General features: G+C 44.2%; 1 long non-coding RNA gene across 1 annotated transcript in view; it reads left to right on the top strand.

Moving 5' to 3' along the window:
• LOC102385437 overlaps positions 1 to 2,420 on the top strand; it is a 41,724-nt gene extending 39,304 nt beyond the window's left edge. Inside the window, exon 3 of the long non-coding RNA XR_324056.1 lies at positions 2,322 to 2,420. This is a non-coding gene — a long non-coding RNA (uncharacterized LOC102385437). The remainder of the gene's footprint in view (positions 1 to 2,321) is intronic.
• The last annotated feature ends 15,886 nt before the right edge of the window (positions 2,421 to 18,306 follow it).

Raw genomic sequence — 18,306 nt, 5'->3', positions numbered from 1 at the left:
TCCCTTTTCACATTTTGTGCAATCTAGGTATGCCACAAAGGGATTGTTGAGGAGCGAGAAGGGAACCGGTGTGTCTTTTTTTACAGAAAAATGATGAATATGAATGAAGTCCTAATAAAACACATACAGAATACCTCAAACTGAGGGCAAACAAACTCAAAGTCAAGTTTTTTTTTCCTGAATTTGAGAGCCAGAAGAGATTTACTTGAATATTGTTTCACTTGTTAGGGTTGGAGTCACATTTTGCTCCTTCTGGATACCCAGAGATATCCTAAGAAAACTCTTTGCTATTGCGTGGCAAGTCTGAATCATGTTTTCAAAGGTAGGCCCCATGGCATTTTCCAATATGGCTGCTAATCCCAATTTGCTTGCTTTGGCCCTGTAGGAGCCAACACGACTGTGGGTAGAAAACTACAAAGTAAACTGTGGCAGTGGGTCACGGGGGGACAACTGGGTTCACTGGAGCTTGAACCTTTTAAAATTCCAGGGTCTATGAATTGCTAAGTGTTATTTCTTAAGGGTGCTCAAACCTGTTCCGACCTGATGAAGAATGCCTTGCATTCAGAGTCCTATCTAGCTTTATCCCAACCATACATCTGGGCCGATAAAAGATATCACCAAAAGAAAGCCTTGCCTCTTGCCGAATTCCTGGCCCCTCATGGCTACAACCATCACTCCAACACGACCATCATTTCTTAAAGAATTTTCCAAGAGAGCTTCTAGGTATTATTCACCCAAACGTGCTAAAAATTAACTGAGCAGGAGGCTGTCCTTTTATTACAGTGTTCCCAATGTAAATAGGTGCACTTCGTGCCTCCATGTAATGTGTATATACTGTATAGAGATAATAGAATATCTCTACAACATAGAACCCGCGTCAAGTAATGCCTCTATATTCTAGGTAGATATCTAATTTCAGAAAGAAGCATTTGCTAGCTCATTGTTCTGCTTTAACAGACCTATATTTCCTGCAGGGTTATTGAAGCAGTTTAGACTTATCCTACTTTATGACGCATGCTTCTCTCATGGTTTGAGTGCTATATTAGGAGCCAGGAACTTTTGAATTTTGGTGTGGACTGTGACACTGTGATACCCTCTCTGTAGGGATGGATGATTTATAGGCTAAATCCAGTCCCCAGTGTACATGAAAACAACTCTGGATCAGATTAATCCTCCCATTGGGCCATATGGAATTGCTGTGTAAAAGCCCGGGAATTCTTTGACGTTCTTCCTTCCCAGTCTGTCTGGCTACCTCCTGCCCCTTAAGGATGTTGCATAAGATGTTTGCACACTTTTCTCCTGGAAATGCTCTCATTTCACTTCAGAATGACCGTCTGAAGCTATGGAGTAGGGGATGAAGTTTTGCTTTTAACACCTCTGCTTCAGTGTCTCCATCTGTGAAACTAGAGTAAGAATAGTAACCAACCTGGCAGAATAGGATAAATGAGGATTAAGTGGTGTTCAGCGGAAGACAAGTACCAGAAGGGTTAAGTGTTGTTAACTTCGAATGTAATTTTAAGCAATGAGGCATTAGCAATTCTGTGCATAGGTTTCAGATCTAGAAATCCTCATGTGCCTCCCGGCTTCTTAAAGTAGAATGTAGACTGCTGCAAGTGCAGATGCGAAGGGCAGGTGTGTTACCTATCAGAGTCTAACAAGGAACACAAATAAAATATCTTCCATTATTTGGTGCAAACTTCAAATGGAAGAAAAAAATTATCTCGTCAATGAAAAATAGCAGCTTATTCCTCCGCTTCTCAGATATGGGACAAACTTATATTTAGGAACATGCCACGTGGAAGGCTTGACTGGACAGAGCTGTAAATCAGCCACAATGCAACAATAAGTGCTAAAAGTAGCCCCTACAAGGCATCCAGCAAAGAATAAAGTATATGCTCTCCCTATGTGGTTTTTCAAAAATGAATTATGCTATTAAGTGCCAAGAAGAAAATTAGCTATGAGCTTTTAAATTTAAAATGATCCCCTTTTTAATTGTAAAACAGTGGCACTTAACTGCTATTGATCCAACAGAGACACATTAGGGAACAGGGTCACCATAACTGTTAATATTCACTGCTTAGTGAAAGAGCATCAAAGGACATTTTAATGTCACAGACTTTCTCGGGGAGTTTTTAAAGAAAGCTTAAATCGGCCAGCCTATGAATGAAAAGGACATGAGGTAGACAAATGTAGAAACAAATGTGATAGCAATTTTCTGCTAATCAAATCGTAACTTGGGATTGATTTTTTGGCAAAAGTTTATGTCATATAGATTTCCAAGCCCTGCCGACATTTAAAAATCAGAGTATTTTTTTCTGTAGACTGGACATTTCAAGGATGGCTGTCGGGGAGGGAATGTTTATTTACTTCTGAGGATATACCGGACAGACCGTTCTCCTCCGCTTCGGCTTCTACTGCACCTGCACCCTGGGACTGGCTCTGGGCCAGCAACATGAACTAAAAAGGGGATTTTTTTCCAAAAGTGTTTGTTCCTTTTTCCACCAAAAAAACACAGAGGGGAAAAAAAAATCAGAAAGAATGTGTCAGGCGCCCAAGAATCCAATTGGCGCCGTTTGTCCTTTTCAGAGCCTGGTGTAGGCGCCGATGCGTTCTTTGACGGCTGCTGAGTGCGATGCGCGAGTGACAGTCTCGCCCGCAGGTAGGGCACACCCATGTCCAAGAAATACTGGGGTAATAGTGCAGTATTAAATATAATAATTTGGGAAGGAAACATATTGAAGCCAGGACTTTCAAAACTGACTTAAGTTTTGGGTGTCTAAATAAAGAAACCTGAAAACAGCAGAAACCTCAAAAAAATGTTGAAAATCAAGGTCTCGAATGGCCACTGAAAACCTGGAGCAGTCAAAATCACTAACCTCATTGAACATGTCTGCCAGAGTGTATTGGCATCAATCAATACCTTGCCTATTAATTTATCATGATATGGGGCAATAATGGTAACTGGAACAGGCTCATCGTAATCAGGCTCAATAGAGTCATCATTTTTCAAGTACAGATTCCTTGCAAAATGTAAAAACGTTCCTTTTTCCCCAGGCGGGGTTTGTGTTTCAGAACTTTTTCATACTATAAACTGAACTGAGGCTTGGCAGCCAACCTCTCCAAGGCCATTTGACATCTATCCCATGATAATATCCTGACGAAATTTTAACCAGTTGGCTAGCAGTAAAGTTTTTGATAGCCTTTTTCTAGAGCCCTGAGTGATCAGTTCAATGCAGGGAAGTTTCCTGTAAAGTCAGATATTCAAATTGGCTCCTTCATTTACATCTTTTAGTGATCAGTTAGTGGTGTTTCAATTCTTTTGTTTTTTGTTTTGTTTTTTTGTTCTGTTTTCATAAAAGGAATGGCAAAGCTTTAAGAGATAAAAAAAATAGAGCAGAGAGTTTAGTGACAGAAATAGTATTGATTTTATTCTGCCAAGAGGTCATGCTGAGAAAATGGTATCAGCTCTGAATGGGAAAGGTGATGACTCTGTGCTTCATTGCTGATGTAATTGTGAGGCCTAGCCAAGATAGAAATGAGTCCTGTATACCATTAAACGCACAAGTAATTTTATTTGTGTACTTATTTATTTATTTATTCCTTTCTATTAAAAACACACAGAAAATTTTCACAAACATCCTTTTTGGAAAATGCTTCTTGGTTTCCTCAGAAGGCATTTCCACTGGCCAAGCTTTCCAATGAGACAATATACAACATAGGTGCCTTCATTTTGAGTGCCCAGCTTGAGATGCTGCTAAGGAACCTAACTTCCTGAGGGCAAGGGTTCAGGGCTTTGAGAAATTATGCCACTTAAAGATGTCACAAGTCAAGGCCCTCAAATATTTAGACAGAAGCAGCTGGGAACGGCAAGTGAAAATTCTGTCCATTGTTTCTATTGCACTGTTTTTCTATTAATATTTATAACATGAACATTGTTAATTCACTTGTTCCTGCTGTTTCTTTCCTCATAATCCTCTGCTTGTGGCATCATAGCCAGTTGCTATAGAGATGCCATTCATAAGCGGGCAATTGCAAGTAGAATTTTCCAAAGTATTAACATGGCTTGTGTTTCTAAGTCACTTAGCACTTGGGACTGTGCTGTTGGACTAGTCCAGTCTATCCAGCACATTATGGTTCATCTCTGCTTTCCAGACTTGGTACCTGCACAGTGCAAACCTTGTCCATGCATGAGACTCCCAGGGCATATTGACAACAATAGTTAGGGTCATTGTTAATGTTGCCCTAAAGCCCATGCTGGCCAAGCATCTACATTGAAAGACTCTAAGCTCCATCCCCAGCAAAGGCCCAGGTCAACCCAAGAAGCTTTTCTGAACTGCAGGGTGTGAAGTTGAACCTGCTGTCTGGTCTCTCTGGGGATGACATGGCCAACCCAGTAAAGATGATGTTGGATGATCAACACCTCAATGCTTGTGGTGTTTGCTTGCAACAGGATGCTAATGTTGCTGCATCTGTCTTCCCACTGGATTTGAAGGATCATAAACAGGCAGCATTGATGGTACTTCTCTAGCAACTTGAGATGTCTCCTTACATTGTCCATGGCTTAGCTACTTACAATAAGGTAGGGGTCATGACTGCTTGAGAAACCATGAGCTTGGTTTTGAATCTGACATTGCGCTTGTCAAAAACCCATTTCCTTAGACATCTAAAGGCTGCACTTGCACATTTGGGGCAATGTTGGATTTCTTTCTCAATGTCAGCCTTCAACGAGAGACTGGTTCCAAGGTCTGGAAATACTCAGGGTTCTCCAGAGTCTCACCATAAATCTGAATTGCTGGAGCTGGGGACTACTCATTAAGAGCATGTTGATGGAGGACCTTAGTCTTCTGAATATTAAGCGTCAGTCCCATTTTCTTGTATGCCTCAGTAAATAGGATGACAATTGCTGCTTCCAAGTAAGCACACACTATAGCGTCAGCAGCATACTGGAGCTCAATGATTGAGGTTGACTAGTCTTGGTTTTGGCTTGGAGTCGGGTAAGATTAAACTGCTTTCCATCCATTTGGTAGTTTAGCTCCACTCTGACTGGAAGCTTGTTGGTGATCAGACGTAGCATTGCAATAAGGAATATTGAGAAAGGTACTGGAGGGATGATGCAGCCTTGCTTAACTCCAGTCTTAACTTCAAAGATCTGTGATAGATCCATTACTGAATACTACCACTTATATACCATCATGGAGCAGGCAAAGAACGGTGATGAATTTTGGTAGACATCTGTACCTCAAAAAGATCCTCCACAGTGCTTCTTAGTTGACATTCGAAGACTTCTGTGAGGTCAAAGAAGGGCATATAGACAGGTTTATGTTGTTCTCAGCATTTTTCCTGCAGCTGGCAAGCTGTGAAGATGATGTCAGTTGTGCCTCTTGATATATAAACCCACACTGAGATTCCAGGTGGAGCTTTTCAGCAGGTGGGAGGAGACGGTTCCAGAGGGTAGTAGTGGTGGGACAAGCAGCCCTGTATCTGGGAGTTGCAGGGACTGACATAGCCATCACTTGTACATCAGGGCCTTGATCGTAAATGAAGTCTCTGGATAGATTCACTATAATGCAAATCATGCTAATAATACAAAGCTATCAAAATTAAAAAGGACATTCAGCACCTGGCTGGACCAGCCCCTCATGTGAAACGCATTATAAAATGTAAATAGGCCTTGAACACTCATAAACATCCTATCATCCTTAATTGAAGGCAGGGCATGAGAATAAAGGGAAAGTAAGAAAAAGCAATGTGCTGCTCTGTGCGTGTGGGAGGGGCCGTGTTTCTGTGCATGGTCTGATTGTGTACCTGAACAATAAGTGAGGTGACCTGCCTTCCACTCCCTGCTTTGGCATGGACCTGCTTCTCTGTGTGATGCTGGGCCACAGTCTGTGTGCCTCTGTTTCCCCTTATGTCCTTTGATACTCTCATCCCTTTGGACTGTGAACACTTCAGGCTGGGAACTGTTCATTAGGGCTGTGCAAAGCTTTGGGTGGTGTTTTGATTTGGAGGTGATTCGGCCCAATTTGGCCCGATCCACACTGCCCCTTGCTGCATGGGGAATCTGCCACAAGTGCCCTCCCCCTCCCCCACCGTGGCTTCCCTGCCTAGCCCCAACTCCTGGTTCTTTAAAAAAAAAAAAAAGAAGAAGAAGAAAAAAAGGCTCCACACTCATCAGCTGCTGCAGTGGTAGTTGGGCTCCTGGGGGCTCAAGACAGATCCCCCCCATGCAGTGCAGGGCAGTGCGGGTCGCCCCCCCACCCCCCCCCCCCAACACACACACACACACACACCTGGCAGCAGCTGGAGAGTGTCAGGCTTTTTTTTTTTTAAGAGCAAGGAGGGAGACTGGGGCAAGGTGGGGCAGCCACTGATGGGGCTGGGAGACCAGGCAGAGAATGGGGCCTGTTCGATTTGGAGATTCAGTCGATTCAGTGGCAGCCGAATCTCTGAATCGGATTCAGCTGAATCAGTTTGGAACCGTGATTCGAATCACTGAATCGAATCACTGTCCCCCCAAATCAGCCGAATCCGAAGCGAATACTAGCCTCTTCGCACAGGCCTACTGTGCATCCCTAATACAGTGGAAGTTTCTTGATGCTATAATAAAGAGTAGAAAACCATATGAATCTGTGATGTACAGGGAGGCAGGAGGAAAGGGAAGCCAAAAATCACCAGCAGAAATACAATACAAAGTCTTCCCTATTTAAAAATGACTCTGGGTATTAAACTGGGATGTGCAGCAATCGTTTTCCTAGCAGCAGCAATAACTAGCCTGTGGCTGAAAATGATTTAATGCGGTCCGTTTCTCCAGTTTAAAAAAAAAAAATGTATAACAAAACAAAACAGGGCTAATTACCATGCGAGAGAAATGACTTCCTGCAATTCAGGGGCAACTGGGAGAAATCTTTTATCCACAAAGACCTTACGTGAGAACTTTGAATGGGGGATGCTTTTATCCTCCAGGTTGGAATTTGATAAGTAGGCTCTGTACCTCTTTCACTTGTGGGTTATTAGGTCTTTCTCACTCTTGGGATCAGTCTAGCGTATGGTGTGTGTAGGAACAGATAGTTCCTGTCTCTGTTGTGAAGACAGCATGGTTGTGGGAGCCCTCTTGGGAGTCGTATAATGATCAGTACAGAAAACTCAAGTCTATCCTGGAGCGGGAAAGTGCATCGTTTAATGAAAACGTTGTCCGTTATTAATAGAGTGATGGTAGAACTAAGGAAGAAGCAGGCCTGGGAGGCCTTTGGGTCTTCAGCTAAGTGTTTCTATTCTGTCTCTCTGGGTTTTTTTTTTCTTTCTTCCCTACCCCTGGAAAAGAGCAGTTACAGTAACCTGAAGGAAGAGATACAATCAGAAGACAGCCTAGAGCAAGAAAAGGTCTCTGTTGTTTTTCAGCAAGGTCATTTGTAGTTCACAAAGCAAGGTCAGACAGATGAGACTGCTGCAGGCTCTACATGCAGTCACTATCACTAAAAGTTAAATTTTCATTTTTTTTTTAATATATTTTTTTTTTTGTTACATGTCTCAATGTATTTCATTGGGGGCTGTGCGGAGCCGTTATTACAGAGCTGCGTTTTCTACAATAGGCAAACACATTCCCGGGCGTTGAGATTGGTTTTGTTAATCAGGCAGAGTGAAATCAAAGTGTAATCAAGCAGGAAAGGGGATGCAAGGAATGTTAACCTGTAAACTAAAAGAAAGATGGGACGCGATTGCTGAGGTTCTTCCAGCTCACTCTGTGAGCTGCAAGATCCTAGGCACCAGTATCAAACGCTGCTCCAGATTGCTTTTCTTCAGTGTACAGCATGGAGGTAAGAGGTGTCCACAAATCCACAGGCTGTTGAGCTGCTATTTATGGAGTTGCTTATATAATAAGAAGAGATTAAATTATTAAAAAAGCCATATCCATCTTCACAAGCAGTGAAAACACAGTGCAGTACATCCAATGCTCTGAATCAACTGTAGTCACTGAGGGGTGGAGAGGTAAAGTTCATTTGCTGGGGGGTGAGAGGAGTTGTTTTAGGGCAAATAGCATGATGTATGCACAAACCCACTCTTTTCTGGGTATCTTTTTGGTGCTTCTTCAATGCATTTCCCAGTCTGCATGCCCTTGGTTCTTACTCCTGCACCAGCCTTCTGTGACTGATTAAATAATCGCCAAAGTGTAAATTGCCAATGGCTGAAGTTGCAGGAAATGGATCTGTTTTGGAATAGTTTATTTCCTCTTTAAGGGATCAATCCTGCAAGGTGCTGAGAGCTATGCCTTGATCCAAAACAACACTGTAAGCAAGCTCTTCACTTCAAGCATATGCTTAAATCACTGCAACATAGGATTGAGCCCTGAAGGCTAGGGACAGACCTTACACACAAACTGGTTCAAGTGATCAGAAACTGGTTTAGACCTGTAACAGAACAGACATTCAGTCCGCATAAACCAGTTTCAAAATGGCCAAAACTGTTTTGGGATAAACTTGGTTGAAATGTCATATCTGACTTAACTGATTGAGCTCAAACCGGTTTATGCAATGTCTGTCCCAGACCCCTTCCTGGTTTAACTTAAACCAAAGTCCCCCAGCATCCGAGCATGCTCTCTGGGATGGGCTCTCTGCTCCAACTGAGCAGGGCTGGCCCCTCTCCTCTGCTCCCTAGCCAGAGCAGGGACAGGCAAGGACAGTGGTCTAGTCAGACACTGGCCCTGAAGGGAGCAGGGAAGAAGTTTATTCCACCCCTCCCTCCCCTGCCCCACCAGCATGGAGCTGCACTTCTCCATGCTGGCTGCTCCAGCAGTGGGGGCATGGCCAGCCCTAGCAGTAGCCTTGGCTGAACTAGCCAAAGAGGGGTTTAATTCCCCCCTCCCTGTCCCACCAACAGGGACCCAAGCCAGGTCTGCCGGGCACTCTCCCCTTGCTACTGCAGCAGCGGGGCTGGGCACAGCCAGACGCCAGCCAGCATAGCCCCTAACGCAGAGGGAGCAGGGAGGGGGGTCCAAAGTCCAAATTGCCCTCCGAAGCTTCACACAGCCCTAGTAGGGAGCAGGGTTATTTCCCCCTTCTGCCTCTGAGGGCTGGGTCTGCCCACCCCAACCGCTGCCACTGCTGCTCCCTCTGTGCCTGGGTAGAGTGGCAGAATAAACCCCTTCTAGTGTCCCCTCCCTCTGGTGTCCTCAGGAGGGGGCAGCAGAGAGGGGGGATCACCCAGAAGACCTGGCTTAGGTCGCTGCCAGTAGGACAGGGAAGGGGGGAATTAAACCCCTCTCTGGCCAGTTCAGCCAAGGCTACTGCCTGGTCAGGCCATGCCCCCGCCCCTCCCCACAGCACAGCTTTCCTGCAGCCAAAAGTGCACTCTAGTGTCCCCCAGCTCCTGGCCTGAGCAACTGCAGGCATGTACCGGCATTTCCTCAGTCCAAAGGGAATGTCTGTGCAGTCTTGGCAGGTTAGACTGACCTGCAAAGATTGAATCTATTCAGACTCCAGCTTTTTGAATGTCTGTCGCCAGCCTAAAAGAGAAACATAAATTATTTTCAAATCTCAGCTTCCAAGTGTTTTTCCTGCTGGATATGAATTTATGCACAGGCTCATATGAATAAACTTATGCACGTTCTTCAATATTTTGGTGGTTTGAGTTGCAGGATCCTGTTTCACAGTATATTGGTCCAGATTCTTTCATTTCAAAGGGACTATTCAAGGAGTGAGATGCTGCTGAGCTTGAATGAAGAGGTTAGAAGCTGGTCCATCATGTTCATAATCCATTTTAAACAGCTGTTACCGTTAAACAATGTCTAAGACATTGCAAATTCTGGCAGTACGCAGGACCTCAAGACATGCAGGGGTAGTATTCATGTAATGCCAGAGTGTGCACACACGTCAGTGGCCATTTCCTCACGCAGGTGGTCCAACTCATGTGAGGAAGTTTTCACAAGTCAATGCACAATTTAAGCCCTCAACAATTTTATTTATAATTAATTCTCCATAGGAGTGCTCCACCGCTGTAATAAATTTTCTTCTCAAAGTATCATTAAAGCCATTTGCATGAAGCCTTAACACATAAGACAAAGAGAAAGTGATGGGGTTGAGGGGCTGAGTGAAATAAGAGGAATCCAATGAGGTTGGGGGTGGAGGCGGCAGGGAGGGAACCAGCTCGGGGAAAATAAGATAAGTGTCACTTACAGCATCTCTGGTTTCTCCAGAGTAGGGTGATGCTTGTAGTTATAAAGATGAAATAAATTGAACTATGAAGATTGATTTTCTCCAAAACCTACCTTTTCTCTTCAGCAGGTGGGATACTGAACTCATGCATGGTCTAACATAGTGAAGCCCAACCTTCCCACCTCATGAGCTGGATGAGCGGCATGGGGGAAGGCCTGAAGGCTGGGTTGGCATGTAGGGTCAGTCCGTGGGTACAGTCCAGTGCTCTGGTCCAACCCTGTGCACCTGGATTCAGCTTTTTGTTTTCTCTAGCAGTCCCTCACAGCTGATTCTTTCACGCTAGTCTTATCTGTGGATCTGAAGGTGGCTGACAAGGCCAATCCAGGATCTATAATAGACTCTGTTGTGGAACTGTCCCACATGCCTAGATCTGGCCATGCGTTAATGCAGTCTGTTGCACAGGGCCATGTTATCTGGTCCACAGGGCTCCTCACAGGTCAAGAAATTTTGCAGCAAGGGAGTGGCAATTAACACCGCGACTGTTGCTGCACCTGGATGCTTCTGGATGCTTAAGGAGCCCTGCCAGCCTGGGGGCCAAGGGTTGAGCACTCTTGGTCTAGCCGATGGAAAACATGCAGGTTTAAGAAAGACAGCATTGTATCCTGTTGGCCAGCATCCTTGTTGGTTCACATAGACAAAAGGCTCCAGTGTCATCTTGTAGCTAAGCTTTTTAGGTTGTAAGCTCTTTGAGAAAGGGACCACGCTCTTCTTTTATCTTTGCCCGGTGCCTTGTTAGGACGGGAGTTCCCAGAACCTACTGCAATACAAACAAATTAGCAGTTGGTGACTTATATACAGGGTAAGTGGCCTGAGGGTAAAAGGGCAGGTGGCATGAAGAACTGCTGATCTTTTAAAGTGAGTTAATTTGCTTTTGCATAACCTCCTGAACAACAGACCTGTATGAAATTGGAGATGTCCATCCGGTGCATTTTGCCGCTCAGCACAAAAAATGGGCCAGCAATATCCACAGAAATCAAATGTGAGACTTTCACCGTCTCTCCCATAAAGTGTGTGTGTGTGAGAGAGAGCCAGAATACCAGACTAGCTTAGATTTGGAATAATATGCCACGCGGCCTCCAATTGACTGCAAAATTGTAATCCAGGTGTTGTGCTAACTGCTTTAATTGTACGGTGTCGTTCATGTGCCCAGAGCTCCAACTGGGGAGGGAATTGGAAGGGGAAACACTGATCCTCTTGCTGAAAAATGTAATTAGATTCATAAATATAAGTAGTGGAACAAAGTGGGGAAAGGGATCTTTTTGTTAAATGCTTGCCATTGGAGCCTTGCAAGTGCTCACGCATGTAGAATATTTAATGTTGCTGTTAAAAGGAAACCCTTGCAGTCTATAAAATCCAAATTGCCCTCCTTAAAAATAAGACCTACACACACACACACACACACACACACACACACGAATGCTTCCTCTCTCAGGTTCTGGGCTTTAGAAAGGGCACTTCTGCAGCTTTGTGAGGGAATGCACAGATAAGTAACGTGGGAGCTGATGCACATGGGGTGTCACGCTCCCTTGTAATAAGGGAAAGTCTTTTCTTTCTCTGAACCAGCCCGAGATCTTTTCAGCCAGAGAAATTAAAGAGGTAAAAGCTCTGTTAAATTGCCTCGTCTGTTCCCCTGCTGTTGCCGGATTGTTCCATTTGCAGCACTTTTCCTAGTGCTTTGTCAAGCGAAGTTTTAAGTGTCCCAAGGGATGGACCACTTCAGGGAGACTGCCTTATGGTCTAGTCAAGCTCACTGTCAGGAGCTTTCTCCTGATGTTCAGCTAAAGTATTCCCGTCCTTAATTTCATCCTGTTTCCCTTCATGTTACCCTTTGTATTTCCATAGATATGATAGCACTTAGCTAAGTCGCACAGAATTTCATCCAACATGATGCTGTGAAAACCATCTTCCTCTCCTATTGCTGTCCATGTCATTCCCCCATTATCTTTCCTCGTTTGATTCCACTCACTTTCCACAAGCTTCAAAACTAGACTTTCAAGGCTGTGCTCTTTTATTCATCCCTGTGTCCCCTCTTACACTTAGAGATGAGTGGAATTTTTCAACCAAAATAACTTTCAACCCCAAATAACACATTTAGGTCCATCAAAACATTTCAGTTTTATATACATTGAATTGAATTGTTTTGGCCACCAAAAAAAACCCAAACAAACCCACATTCAAACACAGTAAGCCAAATCTTGTTGCGTCTATTGGGTACCTAAGTTCCATTGTATTCCACCTACCCAGATCCCGGAAAAAACATTAGCACACCTACTTTTGTAACATATCATCATCTTAGCCATAGGACCAAGTCCCAAAAAGCAGTGAGAGGCAGGAGCCAACCACTTTTTGCATAAACTGTTTCTCAGGAGCTTGAACAGAGTGGAATAGGGTTACACTTAGATGCCTAAGTGAAAAAGGAGGAGGCTGGGGCAGAATGGGCACTGAGGCACGTGATTGACAGCCCATAAGCTGCAAGTTGAGGTCATAGCACTGAGGCGGGCAAAATACAGCCCGCAGGCTGGATCTAGCCTGCCAGGCCATTCTATCTGGCCCACAGAGCCCCTAAAAATTTTAGTAAATTAATATTTATTTGCTCCTGTGAAATAATAATAATAATTATTTATTTGCCTGTGAAAGATGACAGGAGCCAAGTGCAGTCGGACCTAGGGGGAGCCAGCAGGACTGAGCAGCCCAGCCCTGCCCTGCCTCACCCACCCCCAGCCATTTCCCTGCCTTCCTGACCCTGCACTGCTTCAGCACCATGTGGCCCCAGGCTGCATCGCTGGACTGGGGAGCATGGGCTGTGCTGGTACCCAGGGCCAGGAGCAGGAGGGGTGTGTGTGTATAGGCACGGGGAGAGGGTGTATGTGTGTGTGTGTGTGTGTGCGCACAGGCAAGGGCAGAGGGTGTGTGTGTGTGTGTGTCTGTGTGTGTGTGTAGGCAGGGGAAGAGGGTATGTGTGTGTGTGTAGGCAGGGGCAGAGGTGGTGTGTGTGTAGGCATGGGCAGGGGTGGGTGTGTGTGTGTAAGCAAGGGCAGAGGTGGTATGTATGCAGGCAGGGGCAGAGGGTGTGTGTGTGTGTGTGTGTGTGTGTGTGTGTGTAGGCAAAAGCAGAGGGGGTGTGTGTGTAGGCAGTGGCAGAAGGGGGGGGGTGTTTGTCGGGTGAGTCCTACACATGCACCCACACCCCCCCTTGCACTACCATATGCACAAACCCCCACATCCATGCCCCCTCACATGTCCCAGCCACCCTGCCCCCACAAACCCCATACACACCCCACATATCCACAAACACACCCACATGCTTCTTTACCCCATACCTATCCACCCCAACAGATGCATCCATGCCCTCCCCCACACCCCATATAACCCACACACCCACAGCCCCCCACAAACCTGCACCCACCCCCCACAATTTACAACAGTAAGACTTCATTTTAAGCTATTGTGCAATCACCTCTATATACACTACACAAACACATGTAAATCAGGACAAAAATATTTTTTTGAAATCAAATTAATGAACGTGGTAGAAGTTTGCTTTTTAAAATAGAATTTGATTTTTTTTTCTGGTTCAGAGATGGTAAAACCTCTTGCTGAAAGGTGTACTTCTGGGGGCAAGGGGAGGGACTTACAGTGGCAAGGGTCAGGGGTTAGGAGGCAGGACTTCTAGTCACAAGATGGCAACCAGGGGGCGGGGCACCTGTAAAGGGGCAGGGCTACCCCCCTTGGGAGCTTGCCCAAACTCAGTAAGCAGCCCTCTGCCCAAAATACTTGCCCACCCCTGCCGTAGCAGAAACACTCACAGCGCAGCCTGTCAGATTCCAACAGATCTGCAAATTCTGCTAAATACCTTGTCACAAGGACATGAAGAAGGAAGGAAGGAAGGAGTGAAAAAGAAGATATGCATATATATTGCTGAAACAAAACTATTACAGAATATCTAGACTGGATGTAACTGAACTACTAAAATAAAACTCAGTATAAATAGCCAATGCTGTTGAAGGAAAAAAAAAAGAGTCACTCATTCTTCCTATAGTTTTTATGACAGTACAAAAAATGGTGTAGCCTGCCAGTGAAGCAGCCTTGAAATAATAAAAAGTGAACTTGAAACCAAAGAAAAGACCATGTTGCAGACGCCTTGATAGAAGACATAGCTTCCAGCTGTCTTCAGAGTCCAGAAGCACTGGGATGTCTGCAAGGGAGGAATATGTTTTGGCAATGTTACCTGATCCAAGTGTCAAGGGAAGCATTAACACCATACTTCCACCCCTCCCAGACATAGATAGATGGAAGCAACATTCTCGTAAACAAAACACAAGAGGCCATCTCATTCTCCCCACGCTCCTAAGCAGGCATATCTCATGAAACAACCTCTCTTGCACTGCTCAAGAAGCCTGGGAAGACTAAACCCAGCACCCTAACACCCGTAACAGCTGCCAAATTCACCATGCTGCTCATGCCGTTGTGAAAAACCCTGGAGTTTATGTCGATAGAGTTATCCAGGAAAAATCTATTATTCCTATGTACCAGGGAGCAATGTCTAGAAAAGTGGAAAACTTTCAGGCTACCTTGCAGTGTGTTACTAGAGAGAATACCATTCCAGGCAAACCTTTCAGAGAAATCTAGTGTATGAGAACACATTTGCTTCTCATATGTTCTCCATAATTTCTCTTGCTCTGTTTCTTAATTACCAATGCAATTGCTTTCTCACAGCTCATAGTCCCTTAAATGATCTTACAGGAAAGTCATAATGCTGACTGCATGGTATAACACATACTTTGCACTTGCATGACTTTCATCGGAAGACCTTGAAGCGCAGTATTAATATAGTTTTTTTTTCACTCCATCCCAGGAAGTTATTGCATTATTATTTATTAGTTATTTTTCAAGCATATCTATGCATTCCAAACATCCAGGAAGAGAGGGTCCCTGTTCCAAGAAACCATGGATCCTAAAAAAAGAGCAGTAAGCATCAGGGCAGAACTAGACAGAATATGAACACAGGGGTTAGGTTAGTATCTAGCATGAAGATTGTTTGGGGGGGGGCCTTGTGTGTTGTCTTGTTCTTCATTTTGCATCCATAAGCAATTCCCAACTGTCTTCCAACCTAGTCAGTGTTAGCTGGCTAATCTTTTTCTAATCATCCTGGGGGAAGTGATCTTGGTAATATGTAATCTTTGTTAAAGTTTCTATTCTAGGTGGGTAAACTGAGGCACATCAAACAGTGAATCCTAGGTATAATGCAGAATAGAATCTGTGGATTCTTATCGCACCTTCCTCTGTCTGTCTGTCTTTCCTTGTCACACACACATGCACGCATATCCCCCGCCCCCCAAACTGTATGGCAGAGCTAAAACCGACATCAGGATATGCACAGGTATTTGTGCACCATTGTCGGTCAGTGTATACATCATCATACCGGCTTGAATAAGGGAAGCCCATTGGAGTGAGTGAGCAAATCCAAAGTACAGTTAAGAGAAGCATCCTTAAATCTCCATTCTGTTGATCACATTTTACCTTGGCAAAATCTTCTGCCCTATAGTATCCCACTGGTTCTGAAAACTGAGGGGGGGGGTGGAAAAATGTAGTGATCATTTTATAGGTGGAAAGGGTAATTTGGTTCAAAATGTTTTGGTGCTACTTCTTAGTAACCTGAGTGAGGGATCAAGTACCTTAATGGCTAGGCACAGACGATCAAAAAGCCCAAGGCAGAATCGATCTAAGTTGCATGGTTTTCTGTAAGCAGCGTAGATTAGATCGGTAGTGAACAGCACACACGTTCACCCTTGGTGGGGAGGGCAAGCATCTTAGATGAGGTTCTGCCATTTTTAAACCAGTCGGTGTGCGCTGAACTTCTGTTATGGGCATAGACCAGTTTCCAATCACTTATACAGGTAAAAGTGTAATGTGGCCTAATATGTCTGTTAATTTATTTTTGATGCAGCAAGAGGAGAATGGCCAAATACAGGATACAGAAAGGCAACAATTACAAGACTTTGTATACAGGATATAATTATCTAGTGTAGAGGCGTTGCAGCTTATTTCCAGGCTCTCTCACTGAAATCATGGGTTTATCCAATAGCACCGTGACATCTAGGATGGGGGGTCAGTGTGACTGACTATGCAAGCAGTGTTTCACACTGCTGAACACTATCATCAGAACGCCTTTTTTCCCTTTCTGTATTTATCCATATTTCTGCAGTGAAGCCCAGTCATTAGGTGTAAGAACAAGCTCTTCGCTAAACTAGTGGTAATGCAAAAAGGAGGGATGCATCCTTCAGAGCAACTACCTCCAAGTGAAGAAGTCAATAAAAAGAAACAGTATCCGAAGCCCAAATGAGAATGGATCATAGGTATGCTTCTGTACCTATACCGGGCTCTCCAAAAAGAATACCAGAAACCTTGGTTACCGAGAGAAGCAGCCGTTTTGATTCAGATCCTTGGCTCCGTTGCTGCTTCCACCAAAATGTTGAAAAAAAAATCCCAGGTTCTTAGCTTACATGCAGCTATTTATAATCTTTGTGTGATGCTAGACATGTGCATATATCAGTATGACACTTTCAGAAAGCAGTGCTGCTATTTTAGCAGCCCTCTAATGAATAGCGTGGGCGAAGCCACCTAGACAAGCTGATTGAAGAAAGTGTCTGGTGAGGGAGGGCTGTGGGTGCTTTTTTGTTGTTGTTTTTAACTTTGCAGCCATTAAGAATAGTCTTAAAAAGGCCCTTTCCTCCCCACTCTCATCCACCCCCCCCCAGATGTCTTGATTAGTGGCTGTGCGTATGCTGGTCAGATCCTGGGATTAATGATGGCTAATTTGCCGGAGGTTGGTGCAGCCCAGGCAGCAGGCTCTCTACCACCAGCTTTTGCTGCCATATGGGCAGAAGCAGCTGTTTCAATTACTTTCTGTGCCCAGATGTGTCAGACGAGACACCAGTGCTCTGCGGGGTACGTTCAGCCGCTCGGCAGCTAATTACTTCAATCGCGTGTCGAAGCATGGTGCTGTATACTGTAAAAGGTTTTTTTGAAAACAGCCGAATGCCAGCTGTCATTATGCCTCACATTGATGTGAGCCTGATAGGCTGTGACTAGATTTCAACTTCAACTTTCTGGGCTTCTCGATACATACTGTGCGTACTTCTAAGGATGTGGCCCTAGATTATATAAATAATAATTATATATCAGAATACAGTAATGCATCAGGTATAATATGTACTTATATTATAATATCATAATATAATGCAGGGTCACATGCTGAGAAATCTGCCCAGTATATAGCAAGCATTAAATATATACGTGTATAGATATATATAATGTGCGTGTGTATTCCTGTCTCAGAAAAATATATACTCCCTATGCGGGCACACACACATGTATCAGTTAGTGTAAATAAACCTAAGTTCATTAACTTTGATGGAATAACATATATTTATGCCAGCTAAAGAGCTAGCCAGGCTGTGCAGGCCTGCACAGATTTTGGACTTCATCGTTTCTAGTTTACAGTGGCATAAACCAGGTGTAATTCAATCAATCTTACTGAAGCACCATATCTATGAAGCCGGATCCGAATCAAGCCCATTCTCCGAATATTGTAAATCGATGTAACAGGCTTACTCCAGGTATTCATTGCTGCCTTTTCTTTTTTGCAGTGGTCAGACAGTGTTATTCTCCAGATCCTACACAATCCCATGTTTCAGTCCATGTCCAATCTTGCATTCATTGTGCTTAGTGGCAAAACCACAACTGACTTGAGTCTGAGCATGGCTGGTTTCTCACCTTCCCAACCGTAGCATGGCCTTTGGGCTTGTTACAGGACAATTTTACCAGTTATGCCCATATAATTATGCCAGCATAGACAAACCAGTATGATTACAGTCATATACCTCCCTTTGCAGGCACACTTTTCAGTTCTCTTAAATGCCTTTCTAAGCAACATAAGCACTGCTGCCATAAGCATCCATAGCCAAATAAGTGTGTGCACATAAGGAGGCATTGCTTTAAATGATATAATTCCCCATCAACAGTCAATCCCTTAGTGTAAGTAAGAATTGGGTCTGTGTTAGCTTAGGTGAGAGCTTTGTGAAAAGGTTAATAGTGC

Source organism: Alligator sinensis, unplaced genomic scaffold, assembly GCF_000455745.1.
Source record: "Alligator sinensis unplaced genomic scaffold, ASM45574v1 scaffold1004_1, whole genome shotgun sequence".
Lineage (NCBI taxonomy): Eukaryota > Metazoa > Chordata > Crocodylia > Alligatoridae > Alligator > Alligator sinensis.
The sequence above is the reverse complement of the archived record's forward strand: the minus strand, read 5'-3'. Positions and strand labels throughout refer to the sequence as shown.